At 40.4% G+C, this 27954-nt stretch overlaps 1 long non-coding RNA gene across 1 annotated transcript; it reads right to left on the bottom strand.

The window, feature by feature from the left end:
* Positions 1 to 264: 264 nt before the first annotated feature.
* On the bottom strand, positions 265 to 27954 carry LOC132832124 (uncharacterized). Its single transcript, XR_009646903.1, has 3 exons — positions 27871 to 27954; positions 1119 to 1170; positions 265 to 362 (listed from the first exon to the last, which is right to left on the bottom strand). It is a non-coding gene; the product is annotated as an uncharacterized LOC132832124 (long non-coding RNA).

Raw genomic sequence — 27954 nt, forward strand, 5'->3', positions numbered from 1 at the left:
CAACCCATCAGCACCACTGTTCCCCCCCCCACCACCCCCCCCAAACCATCCCACTCCCACCCCACCACATCTAGTGAGCTGCCTTTGGGACCACAGTCTCATCAAGTCTTTGATTCAATTTTCCCCAGTCCAGCCAGTAGAGTCCTGTAGGTGTCCCAGCATGATCTACTTTTACATTGTGTCCCGATTTAGGAAGTGATCCAATTTCTAACTTGCATGTTATTTTAAAAATATAATGCACTTCAAAATAAGTCAAACCTTCATCAGCAACATAATGATCACTCTGAGTGAGTGTGACTTGGCAGATCTGCAAACCGCAGGGTTTGTGCAAATGTACAGGTTAAGTCTGGTTTTAGGTTTTGCTGTGGAGAGAGAAAAACAACCATTTTCTGACACATTATACTTAATTACTGAGAGAGCTATATTAGCAAGAAACTATTTTGAAATGTTAGCTGAGGACAACACTAATTTATAAAAGAGTCTCACATTTCTGAATACACAACAGGTGAGGGCTTGGTGCAGGAGCAAGATTTTCAATGTTTCTTAGGTGACACGTTTTTGATGAAGCCTGCAGTTCCATTTGTTCCTCACACTAACATAACAATTACACAGGCTCAAGCTCACCCTCCATCATGCCACAGACCCTGCTGTAACTTGCAGGGTCAGCCAATTTAAATAGACGGAAATGTGCAGGCCATGTAACTAAGTCTGCACTACTTAAAGTGGGGGTAGCAAGGGCAGAACACATAAAACAGAACATATCTGCAGAAGAAATGGCAAGTGAGTCATGGGACTAAGTGGGGGGTGGGCAGCTTGGAGAAGTAAAAGCCTGGCCATGAAGGAGGGGCAGAGAACTGCTGGTACAGTGCTATGTAAAACAAGCTCCTGCCTAATGGCTTAACAGTAGCACTATAAGAAGCAGACAAATGACAGCCAGATCAAAGGAGAGTGGCAAACCTCACCTGAATATTTACACATCAGAAATATTAAACAACCAGGGCTCACCCAGAGTTACTCAACCAAGATGCCATTCTCAGAGCTTATAACAACTCCTGAGATTGTTCTCGTTAACCTTAGATGTTTGTTTAGAAAAGGTGTTAAGACATCAATGCACCCACCTGGACAAAGGTAACAAAGTTCACTGAAGAGTCCTCCTAGAATTCAGAAGCCCTGAAATGAAAATCATGACACTGTAGCACAGCCAGGTGGGAGTGACATACTTGCTGTTAAGGCATTATCTCAGTGCAGCACTAGAACAGATTAGTGAACAACATTCAGATGTTGTGTACAGTGGTAATAAGATGATACTAAGATAATCATATGCTACAAACATATATGCATAATGAAACTACATAGAGATATAAATCTCAGTGTTCAGAATTGTCTTTTTCTTTGTTTTTGGTTGCTTGAGGAATTCTTGGAAGCCATTAACAATGGGCAATATATTTTCATCAGTCTATCCATTCCAAACCATTGTTTTCTTAAACAGAGCTCTGGGACATCATCAAGAAATGAACTGTAAGCACCAAAAAAGGTGTCTCTTGCTTTATCCTATTTGCTTTTGGTATAACACCAAATGATGTATTTGCATAACATCTTTAAGAAAACAAAATGTCTCAAGCTGCTTTACTGAAACAGTATAAAATAAAATATGAGCTCCAGTCACATAAGGAGATGTTAGTACAGCTGACCAAAAACTTATTTAACCTAACAGTTTTAAGATGTGTCTTTAAGAAGTGTAAGGTGAATATTCCAGAGTTTGGGACCTAGGCAGTTAAGAGGCACAGCTACAAATAAAGAAGAAATTGAGAATACCCACAATAAATCCAATAATAAAGGCTTCATGACAGAAGACATAAAAACAAATTATCTCCCTGCCTGAATCTGCCGTAATTTAGCTTTATTAAAAAAAAATGATGAGATGTGGGTGTTGCTGGCAAGGCCTGCAATTAATGCCCATCCCTAATTGCCCTTAAGACATTGTTGTTGAGCCACCTTCTTAAATTGCTGCAGTCCACATGATGTAGATACACCCACAATGATCTTAGGTAGGGAGTTCCAGGTTTATTACCCAGCAACAAGGAACTGCTTTACATTTCCAAGTCAGTGTATGAGCCGGAGGGGAATTTGGAGTATTCTTTTTAATTACACAATTGAGAATTAAACTTTCAAATTCCTTATGTCAATGATGTTGTTTCAGGCAATGTTTAAATTCAACTACGTCCTGATTTGATGTGTCACAGAGGTAACTTGGCCCTCTCCTACTGCAAGCTTAACTAAGTTGCAATTTGTTGAATGAATTTCCGGGACAGCAACATTTGCCCACATTATCCTGTCATTTGTGAATAGACACCAATTGAAGGATGCAATGCTTCACCAGTTGTCAATTATATTGGAATTTTACAGATATTAAGTTCTTTGATTCGCATAGAGTCATACAGCACAGAAACAGACCCTTCCATCTAACAGTCCATGATGACCATAATCCCAAACTAATTAGTCCCACCTGTCTGAGGTTGGTCCATATCCTTCCAAATATTTCTTATTCATGTAATTATCTAAACACTTTGTAAGCATTGTAACTGTAACTGCATCATACTGATTTGGGTAGCAAAACAATTTATACATGTTTCTGTCCCAAAATAAGTCACTCTTCCCCTATTTATGACCATTCCTGCTGACACCCATCATATGCTATCATAACAAATGAGAGGTGAAGCAGCAGATGGTGAAGGACAGAATAATAAAGAGGAATATCAGTGGAGCATACCACAGCAGACAGAATTAGGAAACAGTTGCGTCTGAAAGAAACATTTTTCACCAGAGAGGTGTTGGGTTTAGTATATTTTGTTTATAGATTGGTGGCAATAATCATTCTGACATACTTTTCTTGAGAAACTGTAATGGCAAGATTGAACAATAAAGCATGAAGATTAGTTTCACTGAGATTTGTCAGTGTTGGAACATGTGTATGTAAAATTGTACATAACTCACCTGGAAAAAAATTAAAGTTATGCAAATGAAAGGAAACCCACATACATGATGGGTTCTTTAAAAGGACAGCAGACAATAACATACTTTATGCTTATGAAAGAAAGAATAGTGAAACAGATAGAACAAATTATGTTATATGCGCCAATACATTGATGTCTGTTTGAGTTAATGCTTGCTTCCTTATAAAACTGTTTGTCAAGGCACTCTGTTAAAAACTGAATGTAACAACAAAGGGAGAGATTAGATAAAGATCTTAGTAGAAAGACAGGATAAGATGAATGTGGAACTACAAAATTCCGGAAGTTGAACAATAAACAGAAAAACTGAATTTGAGAACCTTTAAACATGCAAAGCATCTATAAGATACATGCTGGGGGAAAGGGGAAAAAGGCACTTTCAATTGTATTAATTTGAATCAATCATATTGACAAGCTATAGCCTGATAAAGCATTGCAAGGGTTTTTCAATGAAAGGTGCTACAAAATATCATTAGCACACATCTAGAAAAAGAGAGACTCAGTCAGCAAGATACTGCAAGTAATGAAAAGAGAGTGATGCCCTGGAGAGCTAGGAACCATCAGAGCCTTTGGTTGTTCATATCTTTATGCCTTTTACAGCTGTCAAGTCTAAACTTTGATGTACTTAATAAATTCTCTGACTTGATTAAAAACCAAGTATAGGTTGAAATTGGTCTAGAATGCTGAAAGGTACAGGTTTGATGCTCTCGACCTTACACAAATTATCATATATTATGTTTTTTCTCATTGTGATATAACAGAAGAAACAGGGAACTCTGCCTCCTGTAATATGAGCGGTTGACACACAGTCAACGCCCACGTTGCTGCATTTGTGGTAATGAACATGACAACAGGACTCAATTTATGTCACACAGCATTATTTTAGCGAGTCACAGGAGATCACTATAAAATCTAATAGGGTGCAGTACAGGCCTGATCAATGCACTTTCTAGGTGAATTAGGGAATTAATTAACTTTAGCATCACAGAAAGTCTGCAGGGAGACAGTGCCATTTAATTTTCACAATCAAGGTTCATGATGTAATAAATGGCACTCACAATGCTTTGCAAGCTTCAATAGACAATAAAATTCCAGTTTCTTAATCCAAAGGTTTCTTCACTCACAGATTGTCTGTACCAACATACAAAGGTTTTGGTGAAAGTTTGACCTTTTGGTCTCCTCAAGAAAGAGGATCAACAGATATTTTGTGGGTGACAAGCTGCACTCATTCCTACCAAAGATTTTGACAGTGAGATCCAAACAGCAGCAGAGGGATTTGTAATGAGGCAGATGCTTTTACATCAGCGTAGTTTCTGCTGTAAATTTAATATGGTTTAAACATACTCCTTTAAATGTCAACAATGCAGGAGAAGCTTCCTAACATCCTCACAAATGAGTAGTGGACACTAGATTCAAGCCTATTGGTTGTCACACGTTCTTTGCTATTCTTGGCAGAACCTGTAAATAGGACTGTTATTTGTTCGATGATCTTCTTTACAGAGACCATTCATAATTTGCAGATCCTATGACTGAAAACCTTAGGCAATCTCATCTCAGTCGCTGCTGAGAAGTTTGCAGATTTGCACATATTCACCACTCCCTTGGTCTTGTCACGTTTTATCAATCATCATTATCTTGTTGTTTATGTGAATTAATCTCCCTCTGTAAAATTGTTTAAACTCTTTTGCGATACAGGAAAGCAAATGGTGAAGGAGTGGGTTGAGGGGTTTATGTCAGAGAAGCATATGACTTCAGTTTGTCCCATTTTCTTTCTCTCAGTCATCCTTCCATCCCCTTGCCACTTTCATTGTCCTCATAATCTATTAGGAACAAATTTTATTTTGCTTCCTTTTCTCATCGTTTTCCACTTTCTCATTTGACTTTCATTGCTTTGATGGATCTGCAGAGGAAGAAGGTGCAAGCTGTATGAGTTATACTCTTTTGGCATTAATGATTCAAAGAAACAGATGAAAGATGATGACGCTGTCCTGCATCATTGGAATGTAACAGCGACTGTTTCTTTGATGTTTGTCATCCTTGGAAAGAGTTTCTCCCCTTCACGTAATGACACAGTTCCTGGAGGAATCATGCTCTTCCTCATTGTCAGATAAAAAAAACCTGCAGATGCTGGAATCCAAAGTAGACAGGCAGGTGGCTGGAAAAGCACAGCAAGCCAGGCACCATCAGGAGGTGGAGAAGTCGACGTTTTGGGTGTAACTCTTCTTCAGGAATGTCCTGAAGAAGGGTTAGCCCGAAACATTGACCTCACTACCTCCTGATGCTGCCTGGCTTGCTGTGTTCTTCCAGCCTCCTGCCTATCTACTTCCTCAATGCCAAGTAGCTACTTCAGTAGCCCATTTGTCACAGGCCCTCAATATAAGATGGCCTTGTACTGAGGTTTAGTGAATTGGGTGGAGGCTAATTTAGTTGGCGGCATGGTGGCACAGTGGTTAGCACTGCTGCCTCACAGCGCCAGAAACCCGGGTTCAATTCCCGAATAAGGCGACTGACTGTGTAGAGTTTGCACATTCTCCCCATGTCTGCGTGGGTTTCCTCCGGGTGCTCTGGTTTCCTCCCACAGTCCAAAGATGTGCAAGTCAGGTGAATTGACCATGCTAAATTGCCTGTAGTGTTAGGTAAAGGGGTAAATGTAGGGGTATGGGTGGGTTGCGCTTCGGCGGGTCGGTGTGGACTTGTTGGGCCGAAGGGCCTGTTTCCACACTGTAAGTAATCTAATCTAATATTTGGGTCCTACATGCCACATAATATGGCTCATGTAAGAAATGTGTTGGTAGACCGTGGAGAAACAACTGTTGAGGAGGGCAGCGAGAAGTGGGGGGAGCAAGGTATAGCCAACCAAATTAAATATACCAAACCAAATTAAAATATACCAAATTAGTAACTCTGCCCATAAGCCAGAGTGCATTTTTTAAATCTGATTAGATTAGGTTAGATTGTTATATTAGCTTTACTGACAGAAGAATCAGTTACATCCTGGCCTGCCCAAGGAAGAAAAGGGAGACTGGTATCTGTGGTACAGTGTGTAGTCGGTGAACTTTTGACAGAACTAGCTAAAGTCCCAAGATTATAATTATCACCTCATCACCTTAGCTTAAGACTAATTTTCTTCTCACAAATAATTAATAGTCCTTCTCTCCTCAGATCCAGGCATATGAAGGATAATAAACAGGGATGAATGATTAAAGCTGTGGGTAATATTCATTATAAACTATGCATGCAGCCACATAGCAAACTTGGAACTAACCATCTCGGCTGCTCACAAGTTGCTCCCATTAAGACATCATGCCAAAGTTCGCAGGAATTCAAATTGGTGGGCCGAGTACAATTAAAAATATTTAGAGGGATATTAGGTTTGGACTGTTGATGGAGTCAGCATGGATTTATGGAAGAGAAATCACACTTCACAAATCAACTGGAATGTTTTCTGGATGTAACTAGTGGAGTTGATAAGGGGGAGACAGTGGACATGATTTCCTTGGACTTTCAGATGACATTCAATAAAGCCCCATAGAAGAGATTAGCATGTGAAATTAAAGCATATGGGACTGGGGATAATATACTGACATAGACAGAGAGGGCAGATAAGAAACAAAGTAGGGATAAACGGATCTTTTTTCAAGTGGAAGCCAGTGGCTAGTGGATACCACAGGGATCAGTGCTGTGACCCCAGCTATCCACAATATGTACTCATAATATAGATGATAGAACTGAAGGAAATATCCCCAAGTTTGCAGATGATGCAAAGCTGGATGGCTGGGTAAACTATGAGAAGGATGCAGAGATGCCTCAGTGTACTTTGGACAAGTTGAGTGAGTGGGCAAGTGCATGGCAAATGAAGTATAATATGATAAATGTGAGATTATCCACTTTGGCAACAAAAACTAGAAGGTTTTTGTATGGTATTTTGAATCATCTGAATGACCACAGACTGGGAAATGGGCTACAACAAACTTTGGTAACCCTATAGACTTGGCACTGAAAATAAATGCCTAGGTGTTGTAAACAGTGAAGACAACATGTGGTATGTTGGCCTTCATTGTGAGAGGATTCAAGTACCTAAGCAGGTATGGCAGTCAGTAAACAACACATACCCTCAAACTTTGGTCCAAGGTGCAAAACAGGATATAAATGAATGAGCTTCCCTCCACTGTCCCTGAAACCCAGACTGCTGATCTCAAAATTGAGGCTGGGATAAGAACCAATCCTTAATTGTCTATTAGGGTCAAAGAGTTGCTACGTCATGGAAAAAGATACTTCAGCCAAATGTGTCTGCACCGGTCATCAAGCATACATCTATTCTAATCCCATTTTCCAACTCTTAGCTGCTGGCTTTGAATGCTTTGGTATTTCAAATGCTCATCTAAAGATTTCTTAAATGCCTTGATGGTTCCCACCTCCCACCAGTGAGTTCCAAATACATGCCATACACCTGATGAAAAATATTTTCCTCAAATCTCCTCTAAACTTCCTTGCTTCTCACTTTAAAACCATGTCCCATGGTCATTGACACCTCCACCACTGAAAAAAATTTCTCCCTATCTATGTGCCTCATAACTTTGTCCACCTCAATCAAGACCTTGATCAGTCTCTGTGCTCAAAGATAAACAACCCCACTCTCTGTTGTGGTAGCTGAATGATTTCCTATCAGGCAACGTCCTGATGAATCTTCTTTACATCCTCTTGAGTGCAATCATATCCTTAAATCAGTGGCATTGTCACTGGAATAGTAATGCTTTGGAGACATTGGTTCAAATCCACTATTTAAATTCAAGTAATTAAAATGTGGAAAATAAACTTAATCTCAGTGCACGATTGTTGTGAAAACCCATCTGCAATCACTAATGTCCATTAGAGAAGAAAAACTGCTATCCTTACCTGTTCTGGCCTATATATATATCTACACACCACAGATCCACAGCAATGCAGAAGACTCTTAAACGCCTCTGAATTAGCTTAGCAAGCCACTCTGTTCAAGGGCAACAATGAATGGGCAAGAAATGCTGGCTTTGCCAGTGATACCAATATCCCATGAAAGAATTTTTTAAAATTTAAAAGGGCCGTAATTGGAGCAAAAGTGGATAATCTGTCCTAGGCCTCATCCATTCCCTTAAAATTGCAGACAGCTGGATGTAACTGGGAATGTTATTGGCCTCCCATCTGCAAACGGTTTGGTTTCTGCCCCATAATACTATTTTGTTCATGCAGGAATATTCTTGGAAGAAATTCTGTACTATGCTTGAGAGCATTTGGTGGAGTCTAAAGGCTTTCTGCTTTTTATTTAAACTTCTATTTGCACTGTTGGAATTAGCATAAAGTCTACACTGTAACATATCTATTTAGAGACTGTCCATTATGTGATCTTTTGCATCACTACAGACACAGCGTACTGTTTACTTGTTTGATTATTAACCCTTTTACTCCATATCTATGATCCATGAAACTCTGATACAAGCAATTATGTACACAATTTCAAGGTGCGAATCACTTTATCTTGACACAAGTGTGTCTAGTAAAATTCAAGGTAAATTTAAATATCAAAATGAATATAACTCTGAAATACATGACTTACGCGCCAAATTCTGGTCTACAAGCAGAACAAAATCATTTATGCAGTAGAAAGATTGAAAGTTCAGGTAGTAGACATTTCAGTTTAAAAATAACATTAATAAGCCTCTTCTGACTGAAAATATTCAAAGAATGTGTCTATTTCATTGACAAATGATCTCCAATGACAATCTTTGAATAGTTTCTATACAAAAAATATGTAGTTTTGAGGTTCTCGAAGATGTTTACAATAAGAGCACAGATTTAACTTTCCACCCATAGGTCACTCTAACTCCTTTCCACAAGCAATTACTTACATAGGCAATTCGGATACATTTTTTACATAACTTTGAAGTCATCACCACCCTCAGGCTATACATAGAAACATAATGCTTGGATTCTTTGTCCATAGAACAGTCATGATGTTTCCTTGCAAAATTTATGACCTTTCCATTGAAGAAACAATGTAGAAAAACACCCCGACCTCTATACAATGCATATTTTAGTCCAGTTTTTTTCTGGTATTACTGGTTAGTCTACTATTGCTGATGAAAATGTGAAAATTATGATGACCAATTAGCAACCTGAAGGGCACCTGGATTCTAGTCAGATGCTTGGCACAGAGACAGTTATATAGTATGGTAAAATAATAAATGTATACCAGCTGTAGTTGTTCAACTGTGACTTGATGTTTCTTCCAATCACTCATGTTAGATGAACCATACCAACAGAAGAAATTGGATGGGAGGCATAACACGTTCTCCTGGTGCTTGGTTTTTCCTACCCCAAGCCTTTTAGCAGCTTTTTCAGGTCTGCTATATATAAATTATGCCAAGGTCATGGAGCTAACAAATGTCCTGCCAATAATTTTTGCTGACCACAGAGAGCTTCTGAAAAACAATCTATTCAATGTGAAACCTTAACTCACTTTCCTTCTCCACAGAAGTTACCAGAATATGTTAGTTTTTTTTCAGCACACCGTCTTTTTGGTATCAGCAGAGGGCTGTGGTAGGAGTTAGTCAACTCTGGGTCAATAAAGCAGAAGCTCCCTGGATGCAGAACTGCCCCTCAACAACACTTTGCTGTTTACCCCTCTAACACTTCACACCCTTGTTGATCAAAGCCTGTCTAATTTAGCCTTGAATATATTCAATGACCCAGCCTCCACTGCTTTCTGAGCAAGAGAATTCCAAAAGCTTACTCATGTGAGAAAAAAAAATCCTCTTCATTTTCATCTTAAATTAATAAGTTTATTTACAAGATAGTTACACAGGAGCAAAACATGCAGATAGATTTGGAATGCAAAGCTATACTAAACAAAAAATTGGTTGAATCAATCCATAAGAATTTCAAGTATTTGCTTTAAAGAGCAAATGTTATGCATTTTAAAGAAAATAAGCATTTGTATTATGCTATGTTGCATTATCATTGGATATCTCAAAGCTCTTTACAGTCAATGAAATTTTAAAACTTCAATGAGATCTTTTCTCTCCTATTTATAGAATCATACAGTAATCGAGATGTACAGGCTAACTCGTCATGCCGACCAGATATCCCAACCTAATCTAGTCCCATTTACCAGCACTTGGCCCACATCACTCTTAAACCTTTCCTATTCATATACCCATCCTGATGCCTTTTAAATGTTGCAATTGTATAACCTCCACCACTTCCTCTGGCAGCTCATTCCATACACGCACCACCCTCTGCATGAAAAAGTTGCTCCTTAAGTCCCTTATATATTTTTCCCCTCTCACCTTAAACTTATGCCCTCTAGTTCTGGACTCCCCTACCTCAGGGAAAAGATTTTGTCTACTTATCTTATCCATGCCCCTCATGACCTTATAAATCTCTATGAGGTTACCCCTCAGTCTTCGACCCTCCAGGAAAAACAGCCCCAGCCTATTCAATCTCTCCCTATAGCTCAAATCCTGCAACCCTGGCAATATCCTTGTAAATCTTTTCTGAATCCTTTCAAGTTTCACAACATCTTTCCGATAGGAAGGAGACCAGAATTGCACACAATATTCCAAAAGTGGCCTCACCAAATTCCTGTACAGCTGCAACATGACCTCCCAACTCCTGTACTCAATGCTCTGACCAATAAAGGAAAACATACCAAACACCTTCTTCATTATCCAATCTACCTGAGACTCTACTTTCAAGGAGTTATGAACCTGCTCGCCAAGGTCTCTTTGTTTAGCAACACTCCCTAGGACCTTACCATTAAGTGTACAAGTCCTGCTAAGATTTGCTTTCCAAATTGCAGCACCTCACATCGATCTAAATTAAACACCATCTGCCAGTCTTCAGCCTATTGGCCCATTGCAAAATGAGGTAACCTTCTTCGCTGTCCACTTCACCTCCAATTTTGGTGTAATCTGAAAATTACTAACATTAGCTCCTATGTTCATATTCAAATCATTTATATAAATGATGAAAAGTAATGGATCCAGCACCGATGGTTGTGGCACACCACTGGTCACAGGCCTCCAGTCTGAAAACCCTGCACCACCACCCTTGGCCTTCTACCTTCGAGCCAAATGGCTAGTCCTCCCTGTATTCCATGAGGTCTAACCTTGCTAACCAGTGTCCCATGGGGTACCTTGTTGAACGCCTAACTGAAGTCCATATAAATCACGTCTACTGCTCTGCCCTCATCAATCCTCTTTGTTACTTCCCAAAAAATGCAATCAAGTTTGTGAGACATGATTTCCCACGTACAAAGCCATGTTGACTATCCCTAACCAGTCCTTGCCTTTCCAAATACGTGTAAATCCTGCCTCTCAGGATTCCCTCCAACAACTTGCCCACCACCGACGTCAGGCTCACTGGTTTATAGTTCCCTGGCTTGTCCTTACCACCTTTCTTAAACAGTGGCAACATGTTAGCCAACCTCCAGTCTTCCAGCACCTCAACTGTGACAATCAATGATACAAATATCTCAACATGGGACTCAGCAATCACTTCCCTAGCTTCCCATAGAGTTCTAGGGTACACCTGATCAGGTCCTGAGGATTTATCCACCTTTATACATTTCACAACATCCAGCACATCCTCTTCTGTAATATTTCAAGATGTCACCATCTACTTCCTTACATTTTATATCTTCCATGTCCTTCTCCACAGTAAACACTGGTGCAAAATACTTTTTTAGTATCTTCCCCATCTTCTGTGGCTCCACACAAAGGCTACCTTGCTGATCTTTGAGGGGTCCTATTCTCTCTATATCTGTCATATGCTTCCTTCTTTTTCTTAACCAAACTCTCAATTTCTCTTGTCATCCAGCATTCTCTACACCTACCAGCCTTTCCTTTTACCCAAACAGGAATATACTTTCTCTGGGTTCTTGTTATCTCATTTCTGAAGGCTTCCCATTTTCCAGCTGTCCCTCTACCTGCGGACATCTCTACCCAATTAGCTTTTGAAAGTCTTTGTCTAATACCATCAAAATTAGCCTTCCTCCAATTTGGAACTTCAACTGTTAGATCGGGTCTAGCCTTTTCCCTCACTCTTTTAAAACTAACAGATTTATGGTCACTGGCCCCAAAGTGCTCCCCCACTGACACCTCAGTCACCTGCCCTGCCTTATTTCCCAAGAGTGGGTCAAGTTTTGCACCTTCTCTAATAGGGACATCCATATACTGACACAGAAAATTTTCTTGTACATTCTTAACAAATACCTCTCCATCTAAACTCTCAAAACAATGGCAGTCCCAGTCTATGTTTGGAAAGTTAAAATCCCCTACTATAACCACCTTATTATTCTTACAGATAATTGAGATCTCTTTAAAATTTATTTCTCAATTTCTCACTGACTATTAGAGGGTCTATAATACAATCCCAACAAAGTGATCACCCCTTTCTTATTTCTCAGTTCCACCCAATAACTGCGAAATACATTCCCAGGATGTATTTCTGGGAATATCCTCCCTAAGTACAGCTGTAATGCTATCCCTTATCAAAAGCACCACTCCCCCTCCTCTCTTGCCTCCCTTTCTCTCTTTCCTATAGCATTAGTATCCTGGAACACTTAGCTGCCATTCCTGTCCATCCCTGCTATGATATCCCATGTCCTGAGTTCATCTGCTTTACCTGTTAGGCCTCTTGCATTAAAATAATGCAGTTTAATTTATCAGTCCTGCATGCCCTGACTGTATGACTAACTTCTTTTCTCAACTGTGCCAGTCTCAGATTGATTTATTTCCTCAGTGTCTCCCTGGGTGCCACAACTCGGATTAGAGCGTCCCCTAACACAATTAGAATCTGATGTACCCCTCATTACACTTGAGCCAGTCTTGATACCAGAAACTTGGCTGTTTGTGCTACATTCCCCTGAAAGTCCATCACCCGTACACTTTCCAAAACAGCATACTTGTTTGAAGTAGGGAAAGCCACAGAAGACTCCTGTACTACCTGTCTACCTCTCCTACCTTTCTTGGAGTTAACCCATCTGTCCGACTATATGTGTGGCTTTTCTCCCTTCCTATAGCTGCCATCCATCACACCCGCAAGCTCTTATAAATTGCCTCTAACTGTCACTCCAGCCGATCCATTCGATCTGACAGGATTCGTAATCAACGGCATTTATTGCAGGTATAATCCTTAGTAACCCTTAAAATCTCCCGAAACTCCCATATCCAACAAGAAGAGCATATCACTCTACTAAAGGCCATTTTGCTCATTCCAACCTACACACCCAGAAAATAGCACCATCTTATTGCTCTAAAAATCACTGCTCCAGGTTAACTGAATACTTATGGGTTATATTTTTAAAATTTAATCAAGAGACAGATCCCAATGAAAACATATAATTAAGAAAGAACCCACTCTACTCACTATTGTAGATCTACAGCAAGGCTCTACTTAAAACTATTATCTGTTTCTGTGTTGTGACCTTTTCCAAAAAGGTTCCTCCGAGATCAGTTGTGAATTTCATTGTTTGTTATGTTTTCCTGGTTACACTCCAATGTCCAGCGATACGGCACGGTGGCACAGTGGTTAGCACTGCTGCCTCACAGCGCCTGAGACCCGGGTTCAATTCCCGATTCAGGCGACTGACTGTGTGGAGTTTGCACGTTCTCCCCGTGTCTGCGTGGGTTTCCTCCGGGTGCTCCGGTTTCCTCCCACAGTCAAAAGATGTGCAGGTCAGGTGAATTGGCCATGCTAAATTGCCCGTAGTGTTAGGTAAGGGGTAAATGTAGGGGTATGGGTGGGTTGCGCTTCGGCGGGTCGGTGTGGACTTGTTGGGCCGAAGGGCCTGTTTCCACACTGTAAGTCTAATCTAATCTAATCTAAGATACATGAATTCACACAGCAAAGGTAGTATCTGCACAGATTTCTAGCTCCTCTCATGAGGGGGAGCATCCTCTCACCATCTACAATAAAATTACAATGATTACATTGATAGACAAAGTGAATGGGCAAAAATGTGGCAGATGAACTTCAAAATAAGGAAGTGTGAGGTTATCCATTTTGGTCAGAGAAAGGAAGATCTTCTGTTGGCTGGCCCATAGCAGACAAAGGGTCATAGTAGATGGAAAATATTCAGCCAGGAGCTCGGTGACCAGTGGTGTCCCACAGGGATCAGTACTCGGAATTCAGCTCTTTGTGATTTTTGAAAGTGACTTGGATGAGGAAGTGGAAGGGTGGGTTAGTAAGTTTGCTGATGACATGAAGGTTGGTGGAGTGGTGAAGGGTTGTTGTAGGGACATTGACAGGACGCAGAGCTGGGTTGAGATGTGGCAGATGGAGTTCAACCTGGAAAAGTATGAAGTGATTAATTTTCAAAGGTCAAACTTGAATACAGAATACAGGGTTAAAGGCAGGATTCTTGGCAGTGTGGAGGAACAGGGATTTTGTGATCATCATTCATAGATCCCTCAAAGTTGCCACACAAGTTGACAGGGTTGTTAAGAAGGTGTATGAAGTGTTGGCTTTCATCAGCAGGGGAATTGAGTTGAAGAGCCACGAGATTATGCTGCAGCTCTATAAGGCCCAGGTTAGACCACACTTGGAATATTGTGTTCAGATCTGGTCACCTAATTTTAGAAAGGATGTGGGAGTTTCAGAGAGGGTGCAGAGGACATTTACCAAGATGCTGCCTGGATTAGAGGGATGTCTTTTGAAGAAAAGTTGAGGGAGTTAAGGCTTTTCTCATCGGAGTGTTGAAGGATGAGAGGTGACTTGACAGAGGGGTACAAGATGATGAGAGGCATAGATAGAGTGAAAAGCCAGAGACTTTTTCACAGGACAGAAAAAGTCCTAGTTATCACAAGGGGGCATGGTTGGAGGAAGATTTAAGGGAGATGTCAGAGGTGGGTTCTTTATACAGAGAGTGGTGGGTGTGTAGATTTCACTGCCAGCAGTGGTGGTAGCGTCAGATACATTAGGGATATTTATTAGGATGGTGGTAAAATGTTGGATATGTCGGTTAGTTTGATCTGAGAGTAGGATAAAAGATCAGCATTACATCAAGGGCTGAAGTCTTGTACTGTGCTGTAGCGTTCTATGTTCCACGTGTCAGCGGACTTTCTAAGTGGTCAGAAGTTAAATGCAATGGCTGTCTAAAGGGACTTGGAGGTTCAGGTGCGTCAGTCTCTGAAATGTCACCCACTGGTTCAGAAAATAATCAAGAAAGCTGATAGAATGCCGGATTTTATATTTCGAGGACGGGAGTAATGATTCACAGTTATACAAACCCCTGGTTAGACTCCACTTGGAGTACTGTGAACAGATCTGAGCACCACAACTTTGGAAAGATATGATTAGATTAGATTAGATTAGATTACTTACAATGTGGAAACATGTCCTGCAGCCCAACAAGTCCATACCAACCTGCCTAAGTGCAACCCACCCAGACCCATTCTCCTACATTTACCCCTTCACCTAACACTACGGGCAATTTAGCATGGCCAATTCATTTAACCTGCACATTTTTGGACTGTGGGAGGAAACTGGAGCACCCAGAGGAAACCCACGCAGACATGGGGAGAATGTACAAAATCCACACAGACAGTCTCCTGAGGCAGGAATTGAACCCAGGTCTCTGGCGCTGTGAGTGCTAACCACTGAGCCACCGTGCCGCCCATTGGAGGGAATACAATGTAGATTTTTACAAGAATGATACCTCAACTTCAGGGGTTAAGTTTTGAGGAGAGAATATACAAATTAGGCCTGTTTTGGATTCTAGAATGTAAAAGCTTACGGGGTGATTCTGATCAAAGTCTTAAAGATATTAAAGGAAAATACAGTTTATAAAATCTTTCCACTGAAATTCTGGACCAAGGGGCATAGGGCTAGATCATTCAGCAGTGATGTTAAGAAGCACTTCTACACACAAAGGGTTGTAGATGTTTGGAACTCTCTTCCATAAAAAGGCACTGGATGCTGGATCAGTCATTAATTTTAAACCTGAAATAGATAACTTTCATTAAGCAATGGCATTAAGGACTAGGGGCCAAAGACAGATATATGGAGTTAGACAAAGATCAGCCATGATCTCATTGAATGACAGAATAGGTTCAGGGCCAAATGCCCTACCCTATTTCTATGTTCCTGTGTACCTTGTTGAACCCACTAAACCTCATATATATGAATAAAATCACCTCTCATTTCTCTAAAGGCCAGACTCCACAGCCTGACCTCATCTCAGAAATCAGTGTCAAGATTCGAGTGGTGCTGGAAAAGCACAGCAGGTCAGGCAGCATTCTGGGGTCATTCCTGTTGAAGCCCTTTTGCCTGAAATATCGATTTTCCTGCTCCTCGGATGTTGCCTGACCTGCTGTGCTTTTCCAGCACTACTTTAATCTTGACTCTAATCTCCAGCATCTGCAGTACCCATTTCTGCCTCACCTCAGAAATCAATCTAGTGATCCTTTTCTGAATTGCTTCCAGTGCAAGTGAATCACTCCTTAAGGAAAGAGACCCAACCTTGGTGCTCTAGATGTAATCTCACCAGTGGCCAGTACATTTGCGGCAAGATTTCCCTCATTATTCCAGATTTGGAGATGCCGGTGTTGGACTGGGGTGTACAAAGTTAAAAATCACACAACACCAGGTTATAGTCCAACAGGTTTAATTGGAAGCACACTAGCTTTCGGAGCGACGCTGCGAAGCACTATCACTTGATGACGGAGCGTCACTCCGAAAGCTAGTGTGCTTCCAATTAAACCTGTTGGACTATAACCTGGTGTTGGGTGATTTTTTAACTCATTATTCCCAATTCCCTTTTTTGATATGATAAAAGGAAAATCCAAGCCTCTTAATCTGAACTCTGTTCCACAATTTAGGTGCAGTCCTTTTTTATGATGCAGACTTACTCCTAGCATTTTCAATTGATGTTTTTGTTGGTTCACAATTATTCTTTAATTATAACACACAGGAGATCACCTAGGGTGCTTTCCTGTTTTCCCTGAAAAGCAGTAGATACTTTAACAATGGACATTGTGTTTCAGGATTAAACTAACATTCAGATTATTTACAAGATAATTACACAGGAGCAAAAAACACAGCAAGGTACCAAGTACAAATCTGCACTAAACAATAAAGATTAAATCAATCCAAAAATATTTAAAATGCTTTCATGATTGTCCATGTTTTCCACAACCTATTAAAAAAGACTTGCACTTTTCTTCATCAGCAGATATCTCAAAGTACTTTACAGCCAATAAAGTGTTCTTAGAAGTGAAGTCCCTGTTGTAATGCAGGAAACATAGCAGTCAATTTATACACAGCAACCACTCACATCTGGCAATGTGATAATGACCAGATCATTTCATTTTGTGATGCTAATCATTTGTTTTTTCATATCATTTGAGCATTGATGATAAGACTCGCAGATATCACCCATTCACAATTGCCATAGAGACGGTGAGTCACCTTTTGAACTGCTGCGGTCCGTGTGATGCTAAATAAAAACAGAAAGAACTGTGGATCATGTATATCAGAAACAAAGGTTCTGGGAAGGGTCACCAGACCTGAAACATTAACTCTGACTTCTCTTCACAGATACTGCCAGGACTACTGAGCTTTTCCAGCAATTTCTGCTTTTGTATCTGAGTCAAAAAATGCTGTTAGGATGGTGGTTCAAAGATTTTGAGTAAAAAATGAGGTCTGCAGATGCTAGAGATCACAGCTGAAAATGCCCAGCAACAGTGAAAAATGGTGATATAGTCAGATGATTCTTGGCAAAATGTGACAATGCACAGGTGGTGAAGACAGTAAAGTTGAATATGGTGGATATGATATCAACCAAGCAGCTTTGATTTGATTTAGTATTGTCACATGTTGCAAGATACGGTGAAATGTATTGTTTTGCATGCTATCTAGGCAAATCAGACCTTACGTAAGTACAACAGGGTAATAGAACAGAATGCAGAATATAGTGTTACAGAGAAAGATCAACATTAATATATAAGAGGCCTGAGGAAAAGTCTGATAGCAGCTGGGAAAAAGCTATTCTTGAATTTGTTGACAAAGTTAAAAATCATGCAGCACCCGGTTTTAGTCCAACTGGTTTATTTGAAAATTCAAGTTTTCGGAACGCTGCTCCTTCGTCAGGTAGTTTTTGACTTTAATCTGGTGTTATGTGATTTTTTTTGTAGATATTTTTATTGAAATTTAACATTTTTGCAAATTTACAAAAATAAACAAAACTCTCAAATACAAACATTGATGTACAATTAAATCATATATACAATAGTCATAATTTAACAAAGAAAAGAGAAAGAAAGAAAACAAAAAAAGAAAAAAAAGAAACGAAAAAAGAAAGAAAAAAAAACTCAACTTTCTACTAATCTAACCTATAACTAACCAGAGTGTATACCTAAGTCTCTTACATGCTCGGAATGTATAAACATCAAATATAATAAAACCCGTATTCGCGCAGGATTCCTCTCCCAAGGGGCCCCGGAGCAGCCTGGTCTGAATTCTTCTCTAAATAAAAGCCCTTGTTAGGATAGCCGAAATAGCTGCATTTATATAATTCAAAAAGGGCTGCCATATTTTATAAAATAATTCAGTCTTACACCATATTTGTGAGGAAGTCAAGGGGGATATATTCCATAATTAATCTGTGCCAATTTGAAAGTCCAGGGGGGCCCTCAGCCACCCAGTTCACCAAAATATTTTTCCTTGCACAGAAAGAGAGAATAGAAAATAGTCTCTTCCCATGCATATCCAGAGATGAGAGGTTCGAAAAGCCCAAAAGGAGAGATACAGGGTCCACCCTAATTTCCGTTCCTAAAATTTCTGTCAGGGTATTTGCCACTTTAGTCCAGTATCTGCGGATTTTCTGACAAGTCCACAAACAATGTACAAGAGTACCCACCTCTATTTTGCATTTAGGACACATTGGAGATGCTCCTGCCTTAAATTTTGCCAGTCGAGCCGGAGCTATATGGGCCCTATGAAGTATCTTTAGTTGGATAGCCTGAGTTCTGTTACAGATAGCAATTCTTCTAGCATTTTCCCAAATGTCATTCCACATATCCTCAGAGATTTCTAGCCCCAAGTCCTGCTCCCATGTTTTAAGCAGGTCATCCATGTCTCCTGAGACTCCATCATGTAGCAAATGGTATATAGTACTAACGGAGGATGCCCCCGCTGGTCGTAAGACATTACGTTCTCTGTCTGATTTATAAAGACTATCTATTAATGTAGTCTTCCTCTGTATATAATCTCGAACTTGGAAGTATCGAAAGAGATCCCCATTAGGTATTCCAAATTTCAGACACAGCTGCTCAAAGGACATCAGGATCCCATCTTTAAATAGGTCCCCTAAGCATGAGATGCCCCTGGATCTCCAGAGTTTAAAGGTGGCATCTGTAATCCCCGGTTGGAATCCCCATGCGCCTACTATTGGTGCATGGGGGGGATGTTTTATGTGAGTTACCCTCATTTTGCCGCATTATATTCCAGGCCTTAATTGTGTTTAATATTATGGGATTTTTACAGTGGTCTGTAATGATTTTCCTCTTATCTGAAAATAAAAGGTTAATAAATGGGTATTTTACTTGGGAGGCTTCGATATCCAGCCAAATTGATTGTGGATCAGATGAAATCCAATCAGCTATGTAACTTAGTAGGGAGCTTAACTGATATTTCCTAAAGTCTGGGAAGTCCAGTCCTCCCCTTGCCTGTGGAAGCTGTAGCTTCTTCAGCTTAATAAGGGGCCGTCTATGGTTCCAAATAAAGGAGCCCAACCAGCCATATAATTTACGTAGGGCTAGCCTTGGCAGCATCAGCGGGAGCATTCTCATAGGATATAAGAGACGGGGCAGAACATTCATTTTAATTAATGCTATTCTCCCTAGCCAGGAAATCGGAAGGTCTCTCCATCGCTGGAGGTCCTGCCTTATCCTTTCCATTAATTGTACAAAATTAGCCCTATACAGCTGATCAAATACTGGCGTGATAAAAATACCTAAATATAAGAAGCCCTCCAGGGACCAACGGAAGGGAAAAGGGGATCCGTCCATTAAGTGGGGTATCATAGCCAGACCACCCATTGGCATGGCTTCCGATTTTGAAAAATTAATTTTATAGCCTGAGAATGCACTAAATGTATTAATAACTTGAATTAGACGAGGCACTGACATTAAAGGATTACTGAGGAATAAGAGAACGTCATCTGCATAGAGGGTAATTTTGTGTTTACCTGTACCAATCCTCGGGGCCGTTATATTAGGATCAGTCCGGATGGCTTCTGCTAATGGTTCGATTATCAGTGTAAACAACAATGGTGAGAGAGGACATCCTTGACGGCAGCCCCTACCCACACTGAAGCCATCCGATCTTAACCCATTAGTAATAACAGCTGCTTTGGGGTCATTATACAATGTTGAAACCCATTTGGTAAACACCTGTCCAACGCCAAACCTTTCCAATGTGTAAAATAAATATGACCATTCAACCCTATCAAATGCCTTTTCCGCATCCAATGAAATTACTACTCCTGGTATCTTTCCCTGATGACAGGCTTGGATCATATTCAAGACCCTTCTGATATTATTGGATGATCTGCGGCCCTTAATAAATCCCGTCTGGTCCTCCTTTATAATATATGGCAGTACCCTTTCTAGTCTTAGTGCTAACATTTTTGAGAGAATTTTAAAGTCTACATTTAGTAAGGATATTGGTCTGTAAGATGCACAATCTTCTGGGTCTTTTCCTTTTTTGAGGATAAGAGAAATATTTGCTTCTTTCAGCGTGGGGGGGAGACAGACCTGACTATGCGCAAAATTATACATATCCATAAGTGGGTCAACCAATATTCCTGTAAATTCTTTATAGAATTCAGCTTGAAAACCATCTGGGCCCGGTGCTTTTCCGCTCTGAAGTTGCCTAATTGCCTCAAGTATTTCTTGGACTGTTAAAGGGGTATTTAGGGCCGACACCTGTTCCGGAGTCAGGCCCGGGAAGGTCAAATTTTTTAAAAATGACTGCATCCTCCTAATCCTATCTTCACAATCCTGCGATCTATATAGTTCAGAATAAAATTCTTTAAAGGTCGCATTGATCTTTTTATGATCATGAGTCAGGGTACCTGTACTTTCCTTGATGGTCGGAATAGTTTGAGGGGCTTTCTTTTTCTTTGCAAGAAATGCTAAGTATCTACCCGGTTTGTCGCCATATTCATATAATCTTTGTTTCGCAAATAATATTTCCCTTTTAGCCGTTTGAGTAAGCGCGGTGTTTAAAGCTGTCCTAAGAGCTGTAATCCTCTGCAATTTTGTGATAGAAGGTCTATCAGCGTATGCTGTTTCGGCTGCTTTTAGGCGAGCTTCGAGCATACGCTGTTGCTCTCCCTTCATTTTCCTCTGGGTCGCTGAATAGGAGATGATCAAACCTCGTGCATAAGCTTTGATGGTCTCCCACATCATTGACGGATTGCTAGCCGTACCAGTATTAATTTCTAAAAAGGTTTTAAGTTCTTGGAAGAAGTACTTTAAAAATTTGCTATCTTTTATCAGGAAGGGGTCCATACGCCAATGCCGAGCAGATGTCCCATTGTTCTTTACCTTAGTTTCCATGTATACAGCGGCATGGTCAGAGATTGCTATAGTACCTATTTTACAGGTTGCTATAGAGTTTAGAAAAATCGATGGGGCAAAAAACATATCAATTCTTGTGTGACATTTATGTGGATTAGAGTAGAAAGAAAAATCTCTACCCTGTGGATGGAGACATCTCCATACATCTACCAATCCTAATTCTTTATTCAGGTCCGCCAGTTGTCTAGATCTGGGAGATACTCCAGCGGCACTCTTGGGAATCCTGTCTATTTCCGGATCCATAATACAATTAAAGTGTCCCCCTATAATTGTATGACGGGCACCAAAGGCCATCAGTTTTGAAAAAGCTTCCGTTATGAATTTAAAGGGGTGTGCCGGGGGGCAGTATACATTTAAGATCCCATATTCCTCTCCATTTATGAGGGCTTTAATCAAAATATATCGTCCAGATTCGTCTTTTATCTGATTTAGAATTTTCAAAGGGAAGTTCTTCCGGACAAGGATAACGACTCCCCTGCTTTTTGAATTAAAAGAGGAAAAAAAGGCCTGAACAAATCCGCCCTGTCGTAATTTTAAGTGTTCTTTATCCGACAGGTGTGTCTCCTGTAGGAGAGCTATATCAACTCTCTCCTTCTTAAGATTTGATAATATTTTCTTCCTTTTAACTGGCGAATTACTCCCCCTGACATTCCAGGTGCACCACTTAACCGACTGTTCAGCCATAATCATCTGGACAGATCCGAGACCCCTCGGGAGGGGAAACCCTATCTAGAACATCCCGAGCATGGAGCATACAAGATTTACAAAAGTAAAGATTCTCTGATACACTCAAAACAATATAACAAAAAACTCTTTCTAAGTATAAAAAATATAAAACATTCCGAATTGGAGATTTTCTCCCTTGTTCCCAGGGAGCGTCACTTCCTCTCCCACAGTCCATCTTACCCTCTTCCAACCAGTGCCCCACCCTTGACCCAGGTGTTCCTCAATAAAATGAGGAGAATTCAAATATAATATAAAGCTAGAGTTAACAGTGAACACCCCACCCCCACCCACACCCACATCTAAATATATTTGGGAATATTAATACCATATATAACTATAAGATTACAATCTCAACATGTAATACTTAAATATAATACCACAAAATAACAGGGGAAAGAAAAACAACCCCGCTCCTAAAAACCGAAGTAAAATAGAATAAGGTAACCACCTCTCCCCATCAACATTAACCAAACGCCCCAACATATATATATATACATACACACATAGGGGGAAAGATAAGAAAAGATGAAGGGATGTAAACCAAAATAATGGGAAAGGCAGACCAGTGTCCACAATCTCTTGCAGTTTATTTAAGAGAGTCCAAGAATTCCTTAGCCTTCTCCGGTGATCCGAAGTTATATATGGATCCTTTGTGGCTAAGGCGTAGCGTCGCTGGATATCGTAAGGAGTACTGGATATTTAAGTCCCTTAAACGCTTCTTCGCCTCATCGAATGCCTTCCTCTTTCGGACCAAAGCTGGGGAGAAGTCCTGGAACAGCATGATCCTGGATCCTTTGTGGGTCATAGCTTGGGGATCTTTTCCCAGATTTCTTGAGGCTTCCAGGAGCGTCTGCCTCTCCCTATAGCTCTGCAGCTGGAACAGGACCGGGCGTGGGCGCTGGGTTGAGCCGGGCCCACGTACTGTGACCCGGTAGGCCCATTCTACCCTTACCCGGCCTGATCCATTATGCAGATTTAAAAGTTGTGGCAGCCAATGCTCTAAGAATGCTGTTAGCTGACCTCCCTCTTCCTGTTCGGGCAGGCCCAACAACCGAATATTTTTTCTACGACATCGATTTTCGAGGTCATCAATGTGGTTTTCTAGGTTCTGGACTCGATTCTCGAGAAAACGGATGTGGTCGGCTGTTGATTTTATCCCAGTCTCTGAGGCTGCGGCCTTCGACTCCACCTCTCTGACTCGGCACTCCAATTCCTGAATGTCTCTGCCCTGCTTCTGCAGCTCGGCTGATAGTGCTTCTCTGCTCTGCCGAGACTCATCGATAAAAGCATCAATCTTCGCCTCCCACCTGGCAAACATCTCCTCAAAGCTCATCTTCATTGGTAAATCTCCTGAAGTAGCTGAAGACACCTTTGTTGCAGATGAAGAGGGAGAGGGTGGGGGAGGGGTCCCTGCTTTCTTAGAGCCGCCTGTTCCCTTCCCTTTACTCATTTTCCAGCTAGCATTAGACTATTTAAATGTACTAATAGGTAACTATTTAAGGTTAACAACTATTATAAATGGTTTAGTGAGTGTGGTGGGGGTGGATAGCCCACTTTTCCCAAGTTTTGGGTAGAGCACTGTGGACTCAGTCTTGCTGGGTCGCCGCCATCTTGGATCCCCGTTATGTGATTTTTAACTTTATACTCATGTATAACTGCAAGGCTAGATCCAGCACAAAAAAAAAGCCTTGCAGTTATTATTAAATTGGAGAGGAATCAGAAAAGATTTACCAAGATGTTGCCAGGACTGGAGAATTTAGGTCATAAGGAGAGGTTTGAAAGGCTGGGACTTATTTCCCTGGAGCAAGGGAGTTGAGGGGTGACCTCATAGAGTTTTATAAAATCATGAGGGCATAGATTAGGCGAATAGATAATGTCTTTTCCCTAGGCTGGAGAAGTTCGAAACTAGGGAGCATATTTTTAATGGTGAGAGGAGAAAGATTTAAAAGGGACCTGGGGGGCAACTTTTTCACACACAGGTTGGTTGGTATGTGGAATGAATTGCCAGAGGAAGTGATGGATGCAGGTACAATTACAACATTCAAAAGACATTTGGACAGGTACATGAATAGGAAAGGTTTAGAAGAATAGAGGCCAAACACAGCAAATAGGATTAGTTTAATTTGGGAAACTTGGTCAACATGGGTGAATTGAACCAAAGGTTTCTATGCTGCATGACTCGATGACTCCAAAATTCTGTATCATTACTTTTCATGATAATATCACTGTGGCTGGCTATCCCATATCTCTTGTTACTTATGAGTCAGAAGGAAGGCGAGAAAGATTTTTATTGCTCCAATGAGGTGCTATGATTTGGGATGGTCTGCTTGAAAGGGTTGAGGAACCAGGATCAATAGTTGTTTGCAAAAAAAAGGTACAAGCTATGTACTTGGATAGAATGATTTTGCTTTGAATAATTGTGGGACTAATCAGTTTAGTTCCTTAAAAGAACTGGTGAAGTCAATTCAGTGAATTGATCTTTTTCTTTGTGGTATGATTTTGAGGGTTTATGTTAGCATTGATTGTGAAACTATTATCTATTATAACGCTTTATACTATAGAATTGACTGTGATTTAGACAAACAAGCCAAGATGTTCAAGGCAGTCTCATTGCATTTATATTGTAATTTTTCAGCGTAACCAATTCTGCCCTTTATTCAGATTATCTGCTGCTAAAATCCTCATCTATGCTTTTGTTACTTCTAGCATTGATAATATTGATACATTCCTGCCTAATCTCCCACCTTCGAGCACTCTTAAGTTGAAGTCACCCAAACTCTTTATATTCTAGCTTGCACCAAATTTTATTTAATTATCTTTTTGTTTGACATTGACTTTCAGTTAAACAACATCTCAGTTTCAAAATTCTCATCCTTGCTCTCAACTCCCTCCATGGCCTTGACCCTCTGATTTCTGTAATCACTTCAAGCCCTACAACTCTCAGATATTGACATTTCTCCAAAAGTGGCCTCTTATGCGTTCATGACTTTAATCACTACATAATTTGCATACATTGGTATAGATGCTTTCAGAATCTCAGCTCTAACCTCTACAATTCCCTTCCAAAGCCACTTTTTTGATCTCTCTTTTATCCTTTAGGATATCCTTACAACTTACCATTTGGTCATCTTCTACACTAATATCTCCTTGTATAGTTTGGTGTCACATTTTGTTTGATCATTGTCCTGTTAGCACTTTGACTTCTAAGGTTCGACTAGAAATAAAAGTCATAACTGTAATAATTGCTATCAGCCTAGTATCACAGCACATGGGGACAGGCTGATTTCTACAATACATACTTACAAAGAAATGTTTACAATCAGAGCCCTGCAAAGTCAATACCCCAACAGAATTTCAACATTGAGTAATGCAGAATTACTCCACAACTCCCTTGTCAGGTCCACAGCCCCCACCAGCCCTTACCTAACTCCTGGCAACTTCCCTGCCACTGCACTCCATCCCCTCACCTTCATCCAAGGCCCTAAAAGATCCTTCCACATCCATCAGAAATTTACCTGCACCTCTACCAATATCATCTACTGCATCCATTGCACCAGGTGTGGTCTACATCAGGGAGATAGGACACCTTTTTGCAGATCATTTCAGAGAACATCCACACCCCAATCCCACCGCCCCGTGGCTGAACAATTCAATTCTCTCTCCCACTTTGTCAAGGACATCCAGGTCCTGGACCTCCTCCATCGCCAAAGCTTTACCATCCCACACATGGAGGAGGAACATTTCATATTTCGCCTTGGGAACCTGCAACCACATGGGATAAATGTGGATTTCAACAGCTTCCTCATTTCCCCTCTCCCCAGTCCCAAGCCTTCAACTCAGTATCACCCTCTGGACCTGTCCATCACTCCCTCCTCTGACCCATCACCTTCTCCCTCACCTTCATCCAGTTATCGCTTTCTCAGCTACCTTCCCCCAAACCCCACCCCTCCCATTTATCTCTCAGCCCCGACCCACAAGCCACATTCCTGATGAAGGGCTTTATGCCCAAAACGTCGATTCTCCTGCTCCTCGGATGCTGCCTGACCTGCTGTGCTTTTCCAGCATTATACTCTCGACTAATGCAGGATTACAGCACAAAAACAGGCCACTCAGCTCAATGTTTATGCTCTACTTACTCATGCTATAACCTTCACAAGAGATGTGTGGAAGCCTTGCATAATGTTGTAAACAATGACGTTCTGCTGTTTATACTATTTATCTAAGAGTTCCAGTACTACAGACCCCTTGGATGAAATTGTATGCAATTGTATCTATCACATTAAGAGCAGAGAGTACATTTTGTGAGGATTTATTCCATCAATGGAGTTTTCCATGTGATGAGTGAATGGCATTAAATCAAATGACCCCCTTGAGCACAATTGTCGTCAAGTTTGATGTGTCAAAATTACCCCACAAATTGCATGCAAGTCTTTATTGATGTGTTACATTTCCTTTATAAATTCCCTAGACCTATACTTTTCAACTTTAGGTGCATAGCATGAGTATTGTGTATAAAAACTTCAGTTCACAGACTGTTTTGGAGCTTTCCTACAGTAACTGTCTTGAAGGGACAGAGCAATTACTTTGTTTTGAATTTTTGTACACATTTGACTGAGGTTTACTCTGTACATTATTTAATATTGATGGCAGACATCTTTTGTTTGCATTTTGAGGAACCATCTTTTCACCTTTGTTCTTGATTTTTATTTATTTTGAAACTATACCTTACAAAGAGGCAAGGATGTGTATTCCTCTCTATGTACATATCTCATCTCCTTAATTAGATTGCATAAATCGAAATGTGAAAAGGAAGCTTATGAAGAGCAAATCCAAACAGGTGCATTGTTCTGTTGACTCCAAGCCCAAGACCTGCACCTGTCCATGCAAGATCAATTTTGTGGCACGAATGAGCAAAGTATTGGGAGAGAGCTGACAAATTATCTTCAAATCTACATGAAACTGAACTCAAAGTTCAATGGTCTTAAATTGGCCCTTTAGATGACTACTGAGCAGCAATGTTAATTTTGGTTAATAAAGTACCACTATTCATAATTATAACAGTAGTAGACAATTCTACTTTCTAGGAATCTGTTTAGTGTAATCCAATAGTCACATAAAGGTAACTGTAAATATTAAAAACATATATAAAAGAGATATATTCGAGAAAATCAAAGCTGTATCTGTTGTCAGATTTAAATATCAATCATAAAATGTGCAAAGTAACTCTCATGATCTATAATGTGATCTAAATTTCTTAATTAGTAAGCTGTCGTAGCCACTACCATAGAGTATATTCTCTACCGACAAATCAGTATAATAATTAAGTTCCATTCAGTTCAATGATCACTAAGTATGCATTTGCAAACATAATCAGAAAGTGTTTAGCAGTAAGAATAATTTCTGCTAATAGCTGGAGGCACAAGGAAGTTCTGTTTTACTCTATTGTTATGGGTTTAATAGGAGCAGCTGATGAAATTTCATATACAAGGTATTCAAAAAGATGTAAGAGTTACCAGAACAGGGCAGATCAATTCCTTTGTTCATCTTTTTGTTTGAGATTGACAATCTACAGGATCATGTCACCAATTTCAGTTTCT

The sequence above is a fragment of the Hemiscyllium ocellatum genome, chromosome 34 (assembly GCF_020745735.1).
Source record: "Hemiscyllium ocellatum isolate sHemOce1 chromosome 34, sHemOce1.pat.X.cur, whole genome shotgun sequence".
NCBI lineage: Eukaryota > Metazoa > Chordata > Chondrichthyes > Orectolobiformes > Hemiscylliidae > Hemiscyllium > Hemiscyllium ocellatum.